Raw genomic sequence first — 8,330 nt, 5'->3', positions numbered from 1 at the left:
GAGGGTGGAGGGGGGGGGGGTGGAGGAGAGGGAGGGGAAAAAAGAAAAAAGAAAAAACTTGACGGACGGAAAACGGAAAACTTTGATGGAAATCCAAAGGGAGGAAGAGATGGTCACCTGAACGCTCTCCAAGTCTTTCTCGATGTAATGGGATTGTTGAGGACCAATGGATGGTGGGTGGATGGCTAGCTTATTGTCTCGCTAGCTGCGAGATCGGCTCGAAGTCACTTACCGGAATGTCTTGCATAGGGCTCGGAATGGGGAAGAGGATGGAGGCAAGATGTGAAAGATGATGAATGAGGGGGTGGAGTGGGTTTTTATAGGAAATGGGTTTAGGTTTAGGGTTAAACCCTAAACTCTTCCCGAGCCGTAGCTTTTTATGGTTAGCTTAGTTTGCTTTGCTGCAAAAAGGTGAAATGATCGAAATTGCAAGCTCTATGCATTCGTGTCCACTACCCAGCCTGATTGTTTATCAAGTGGCTTCTTTTTAAGAAATAAAGAAAATTTCTTAAGATATTAACCCAAGGTTGATGCTTGGGGTCGATATGTTTGGCTAGAAATGGAAAAAATTTTACTCTCCTTGCCCTTGAGTGTTATGTTTGTGAAAGTTTGAAGTAGTTTGGTTTTTACACATACCTGTGAAGATAGTGGGAGAGAAGAAAGGAGTCTCACTTGCGGCTTTCTCACATACACAATGGGGGAATACACACAAAGGTGGAGGCTGAAAATAGTTTTCCTTTTCTTAGTTGTGAAAGCCAAAAGAACTCTAGTACAAAGAAATAGAAGAACCCTATATGTGGGTCTCAAACCAAACTCAGCTAACTAAGGTGGCATACTAACTGAGCCATGAACTAGAGTACATAAGGATAGCTGTCATCCAACTATTATTCATGGGCGGTGTACCAACCGCATCTACAGCTAACAAGTCGGTGACATAAATGCACGACGGTCACCTTGACATATCATGAGTGGAGATCGATATGTCAACACTCCCCCTCGAGCTCAATCCCAATTCTTGCACACCAAGCAGTCTTTGATTTTGCGCAGCTTCTCTGCACCCAATGCCTTCGTGAATATGTCAGCTACCTGATCCTCTGTGCTGACATAAACTAGATCAATAAGACCTAGTAAAACCTTCTCCGGCACATAGTGATAATGCACCTCAATGTGCTTTGTTCTAGCATGATAGACTTGGTTATTTGCCAAGTGTATACTGCTCATGTTGTCACAATAAATGACAACTGACCCATCTGTAGACTGATGCATATCATAAAGTAGCTTATGCAACCAAGCTACCTCACATATAGCCATTGCTACACCCCTGTACTCAGCCTTTGTGCTCGACAAGGCAACTGTAGGCTATTTCTTACTTCTCCAAGTGACTGCAGCACTCCCAAAAGAGAACACATATCCATTGGTAGATCATTTATCAGAAATACTACCAACCCAATCAGCATCAGTGTATCCATGCAACTGTATCTGAACCCCAGTATCATAAAATAGTCCATACTGCAATGTGGACTTCACATAACTGAGTATGCATCTAGCCGCATCCAAATGTGGTTTCCTTGGAGCCTGCATAAACTGACTTACCAATCCAACAGCATAGCTCAAATCTAGCCTGGTAATAGTCATATAAATCAGACTTCCTACTATGTGTCTGTACATAGTAGGGTCTTCCAGAAGCTCACTTGCATCTGCGCTTAGCTTCACATTCTGCTCCAAAGGAACTGAAATAGGCTTACAGCCTGTCATCCCATATTTGGACAGCATGTCCAATCCATACTGCCTCTGCAAGAGCCGTATCCCACTTGGTGATCTAATCACCTCAATGCCCAAGAAATAACGCAGCTCTCCCAAATCCTTCATCTCAAACTTTTGCTTCAATAGCATTTTCACATGAAGGATATCTTCATCAGTATCACCTATGATGATCAAATCATTAACATAAATGACAAGCAGCATAATACCTTTCTCTGTTTTTCCCACATAAAGTGAGAAATCTGCCTTGGAAATCTGAAAGCCAATAGTGACAAGATACTGTCCTATCTTGTCAGACCATGCTCTAGGTGCTTGCTTCAAGCCATACAAGGCTTTCTTCAACTTGCAAACAAACTCAGGATGAACAGCATGAACATAACCTGGTGGCTGCTCCATAAAGACCTCTTCTTGCAAATCACCGCCATGCTCTTGTAGGAACCTTGCAAACTCATTTGAGAGGTACTCTCCCCCTCCATTTGACCTTAGGCATTTTATTTGCAGGCCTGTTTCTTTTTCAACCATAGCTTTAAAAGCTTTGAAATGCCCAAACACTTAACTTTTCTTTTTCATAAAATACACCCAAACTTTTCTACTGTAGTCATCAATTCATCAATAAAAGTGACAAAATAATGACAGCCTCCAATAGATGCAGCTTTAGTAGTCCACACATCAGAGTGGATTAGTTCCAATGGCTTCTTACTCTCTTGAACATGTGTAGGAAATGGTTTCCTTGCCTGTTTTCCAAATTGACAGGCTTCACATACCTTATGCATTTCCGCAACCTTGAATTTAGGCAATCCTGCAACAACATTTTGGGCCTGCATTGATTTAAGTCACTGTACATTAACATGACCAATGCGTTTATGCCAGATATCAATATCTGCAACTACACCGGTCCCATGTGCAAACAATGCTGCACTCAATTCAGGCATGTCCGCATCCAACGTAAACATCATGCCCTTCTTCTTTCCTTTTGCTATCAAGCGACTGTTATTTTTCATATCCTCAACAAAGCATCCATGAGGATTAAATCTGACCTGCAAGCCCTGCTCAACCATTTGACCAACAGAAACCAGATCCTTGGTGATATTCGGGACATGAAATACATCAGACAGGTATTTCTTTTTACCATCCTGCATAGACAAAGGAATTTTACCAATCTGCACAATAGGATGTGCAGTATCATCACCAGTCTCCACAAATCCAGGTCTTTCCATTTTCCTTGCATCCTGCATCCATTCTGCATGACCTGTCATGTGGTTTGATGCACCTGAGTCAACATACCACACATCATTGCTTTCTTCTACACTTGTCACAGAATTGGTCATGTGCTGCATTATAAACAGATGCTCAATTCTGTCATCACCCTGTCTACTAGAAGATGCATAATTTTCTTGCTGCAATTTTCCATTCATGATGTCATTCTGCTTTTTATAGCAGTCTTTAGCCATATGACCCATTTTACCATAGTAGTAGCATTCAACATTGTTGTTTGCATTTTGGCCTCTCTGCCATCCATCATGACCTCTTTGGCTCCCCCTGCCTCTAGAGTTACCACGTCCTCCTCCATAGGACTGGTTTTCTTGAGTTTGCTATAGATTTTGATTTCTACCACGGCGTCTAGATCGGCCTGCTCTACCTCTGCCTCTGCCTCTGCCTCTACCTCTTCCAGCATTTGAGTAGAAGACAGTTTCTTTTGAAGTTCCTCCTGAAGAAGATGCACCACCATTTCTCTGCTCTTTAGAAATTAGAAGAGCAAACAACTCCTCAAAATCAAGAAATTTTTCACGGACGGCAATGGATGTCCAGAACTGTGCATAGTTCTTTCCTAGACCATTCAAGGTCACAGAAACTAAATCATCATCTTCCACTGGCGGCCCAATGGAAGCAAGTGCATCTGCAATTTTCTTCACCTTCATGTGGTAGTCATTGATGCTCATATTTTCTCTTTGCACATTAATCAACTCCTGCTTGAGCTGCATTTTCCTGGCTTGCGTATTTGTGCTGTACATTTTTGCCAAAGTATCCCATGCCTTCTTTGGCGTACTTGCATCCTGAATATGCACAATCATAGAATCTGAAATACCAATAGACAGCCAGTACATAACTTTTCTGGCTCTCTCATGCCATCCTTTAAATGCCTGCATTTCTTGTTGATTGGGAACATTAGGAAGAACTCGTTCTTCTTCATTTCCTGTAATGAACTCCAAATAGCCTTTTCCCATAAGGAAATTCGTCATTCTAAACTTCCATGCTTGGAAGTTGTTCTTGTCAAGCTTTTCAGTGACAATCTGTGAAAGAGAATCAGACGCCATTACAGAACACTGCAAAATATTCTGTCATTGCAAAAAACATAGCTTCTGCCTCACAAGGGCAAATCTGCAAAACTGACGAAAGTGGTATTTGACCACACAGTCACTTCGTAGTGATGATTTTGCATCAACAGGCAATAAGGATGATTCTGTAACTCCCAATATCTCTGCGCACAGGCATACGATGCAATTTCTGTGGTAACTTTTCACTGACCTGCAGAGCAATGGTCACACAACATTTTCTCAGTGCTTGCGGAGAACTTCTGCCTCCAAAACGGGCCCCGAAATGGCCTCGAATTAGAAAAATAAAGTCACCAAGGGCTTTGGCCTTTCCCGTAGCATATATTGCCCTCTTGCCACACCGCGAAGGGCATCTCAATCTGAGACAATGCACTCTTGCACTTTTCGGCTGTCCTACCTGCAGAGATTTGCTCCCAAACTCGAAAAAAGGAAAGCAACACTGGTCCTCTTACCAGGACACTGCAAACTTGGTTTGCTTTCTTGAGCTCCTTACCACGAACCAGGCTCTGATACCATGTGAAGATAGTGGGAGAGAAAGAAGGAGTCTCACTTGCAGCTTTCTCACATACATAATGGGGGAATACACAAAAAGGTGGAGGCTGAAAACAGTTTTCCTCTTCTTAGTTGTGAAAGCCAAAAGAACTCTAGTACAAAGAAATAGAAGAACCCTATATGTGGGTCTCAAACCAAACTCAGCTAGCTCAGGTGGCATACTAACTGAGCCATGAACTAGAGTACATAAGGATAGCTGTCATCCAGCTATTATTCATGGGCGGTGTACCAACCGCATCTGCAGCTAACAAGTCGGTGACATAAATGCACAACGGTCACCCTGGCATATCACGAGTGGAGCTCGATAACAATACCTGCGTATGTTTACTTGTTACTTGAGACGCTAGTCTCCTCGGCAGCGGCGCCAAATGTTGGCTCTTTCCCACAGCTTCTGCGGGAAGAGTAAGGTATTCTTAGTATGCAAGGTTCCGAGGCTTTTTGTCACCTACAGATATATCGGGGTTGTCGTTTGTAGTATACGTGTAGCTTAGGACCTCGAGTCGTGTTCCGATGAGAGATGTAGGCTTAAGTATGGTAAGAAAACATAGTGCATGTATGTGTAAAAGGAACGTATATCATCATGGTTGAGGTAATGAAGGCTTTCGTCTTCATTGGGGGTTGTAGGGTTTAGGAGGAGTTCAAGGTTTAGAGGGAGGTTCAAGGTTTAGAAGGAGGTTCTAAGGTTTAGAAAGAGGTTCCAGGGTTTAGAAGAGGTTCCAAGGTTAGAAGGAGTTCCAAGGCTTAGAAGGAGGTTCCAAGGTTTAGAAGGAGGTTCCAGAGTTTAGAAGAGGTTCCAAGGTTTAGAGTAGAGCACATGGTGGAGAACTCGTCTCCCTTGTAGATCATGGAGATTAAGGGTTGAGGAACTAAGGGTTTAGGGGAAGCATAGGAGTGGGAGAGGAAGAAGGTGTAAGAGCATGGGGGAAAGAAGAGCGAGGAGGGAGGAGGAGGAGGAGGAGGGAGGAGGAGAAGGGAGGAGGAGAGAGGAGGAGGAGGGAGGAGGAGGAGGAAGAGGGAGGAGGAGAAGGGAGGAGGAGGAGGGAGGAGCAGAGGGAGAGGATGGGTTGCAAGGTTGGAGGAGAGGGAAGGAGGAGTTGCAAGGTTAGGACATGCTTTTGGACGTGGAGTGCAAGAAAGCATGGACACTTGAGACAATTGCTTGGAATACCAAAGTAGAACTCAACACAATGCCCCAAAGAGTCTGGGCTTCATTCCATTATGGGGTATTTATACAAGTTGGAGAGCTTCTCTCTCTGCATGTAGGAATTGTAAGACATTCTCTCTCTACATGTAGAACTTGCATATAGAAGTTGCATGTAGGAGTTGCATGTAGAACTCACATGTAGAACTCGCATGTAGGAGTTGCATGTAGAACTCGCATGTAGGAGTCGTATGTAGAACTTGCATGTAGGAGTTGCATGTAGAACTCGCATGTAGGAGTTGCATCTAGAACTCGCATGTAGAACTCACATATAGGAGTTGCATGTAGAACTTGCATGTAGGAGTTGCATGTAGGAGTTGCATGTAGAACTCGCATGTAGGAGTTGCATGTAGAACTTTCATGTAGAATATGCAAGTTGGATTTCTAAGAGGGATTATTTCTAGCCTTATGCAAGTACAAGCGGAGCTTTGCTGCTACTCTATACACACATTCTGTTCTACCTAAGTCCATGTTGGCACAGAGACAACAATCTCTCAGAGTGATCAAAGGTAAAGCACGCAAAGGAGCTTCCTTTGTCAACGTCTACGCTCCCCTGGCTGAGGACATGGAACAAGACCCGCTGAGCGACAAAGATGTCCAACATAGTCAGTAGAAGACCGCAGGTATCCTACCTCTCGTGGAACGTGAGAGGAGCTTGTTCAGCATGGAAACAACATGCAGTTAAGAAGGTAGTTAGGAAACACAAACAGAGTATTGTTGCTTTGCAGGAACTGAAGATAGGACTGAAGAACATTGAAGGAGTGCAAGTCGAAGGCTACTGCTGTCTCAACAACTGCCGTGAAGCTGGAAAGGGAGGAACGGCTCTACTACTGGAAGAACAGGTAGAAGTGAAGACAATTAACTCGAACCCAAATGGGGAATTTCTCCTAGCGGACATAGTTGTTCATGGGATTCAATTTGCAGTTGGCTCGATTTATGCCCCCAATACCTCGTCTCACAGAGGTGAACTGTGAGATAGATTGTGAGAAGCAATAGCAGGAAAGGAAGTAGTGCTCATGGGAGACTGGAACAATGTATGCAGCAAACATGACAGATCGCATGAAAGCAGCGATATGTTGATACAAGAAAGAACAAAATGGAGACAGTTGGAAGCAAGCAACGAGCTAATCGACTGGGTGAGCTACGAGGCCTTAAAGGCAGAAAGAGTATTCACCTAGCACAATACTCAGACGAGACCTGGTGTGCAGCTAGACTAGACATGATTTATTTGTTGAAGAAAGGAGATTGGATAAAACCGAGAGTCTAAGGATGGGTCATGAAGGAGTACATCGACTCTAACCACTTCCCATTACAATTTCACTTCGATCTACTGAGACAGACTCGACACTGGTGAAGGGACCTCCACCCTTCAAGCTCAATGTATCGATGATAGGGTGAAAGAAGTTCAATGAAAGTATAGCCATAGAGTGGGGGAAAGTGGCTAGCAGTCAGAGCAACCCAGTCAAAAAGTGGCTAGAATGCATGCAAGCAGTCACCAAAGTGGCCAAAGACTTCGGAAGGGATAACGCAAGAAGAGGGAGACAATAAGTAAGACTAGTAGAAGCAACGAGGGAATCACTGCTCCAAGCATTGCAAGAACCATCTAAAGACAATCACTTAACCTCACTATTGAGCACTTTCTTCGAATGCAGGAACATGAGAAGCTAAAAGCAGCGTGCATCCAACTAAGACACAAATGGCTGGTAGAGGGTGACTGACCCAGCGCAATGTTCTTCAAAGCGGTCAAAGACAAAAGGAAAAGGGAATGAATCACAATGATTTAGAATGAATCAAGGAATAAAGTATCAGAGGACAAAGAGATAGTTGAAGTCTTTGCTACACACCTTAGTAGAATCGCGGGCTCCAAGCCAGAAAAGCCAGAGAACTATGAAGCAAGGATCTACCAACTCCTAGCAAAGATGCCAAGGAGAGTTAACATCTGAGAGGACACCATGCAACAGAGGCCCTTTTCACAGGAAGAAATCAAATTTACAGTAATGCAAATGCCTAAGGAAAAAGCACGGGGCCCATATGGAATTCCAGTCGAATTCTACCAACATTATTGGTCACTGTGCAAAAATGAGTTAGTCAAACTGATCCAATGGTTATGTAAGAAGGAAACAATGCCTCGGTGCTCAAACACGAGGATAATTAAACAGATCCCCAAAAGCCACAATAAGCTAACTCCAAACCAATGGAGACCCCTGGCAATGCTCAATATGACCTACAAGAACATAGCCAAGCTATTGGCCAACAGAATCAAGTTTATCTTAGCAAGAATCATGCAGAAGAGACAATACAGTTTCATCACAAGAAGGAACATCAAAGATGCAATCCTCAACACTTTGATAGCGCTAGATTACATAATGGCACAAAACAAGCAATACGTGATGCTTAACATGGACTTGGAAAAAGCATACAACAGAGTCTCTTGGGATTTCATTCTATTTACAACGAGAGCGGTGGGATTTGGGGAGAAATTC

The sequence above is a fragment of the Dipteris shenzhenensis genome, chromosome 33 (genome assembly GCF_047967505.1).
Source record: "Dipteris shenzhenensis isolate YYH24624 ecotype China chromosome 33, Dip_SZ_1.0, whole genome shotgun sequence".
Taxonomy (NCBI): Eukaryota; Viridiplantae; Streptophyta; class Polypodiopsida; order Gleicheniales; family Dipteridaceae; genus Dipteris; species Dipteris shenzhenensis.
Note: the sequence above shows the minus strand (reverse complement) of the source record.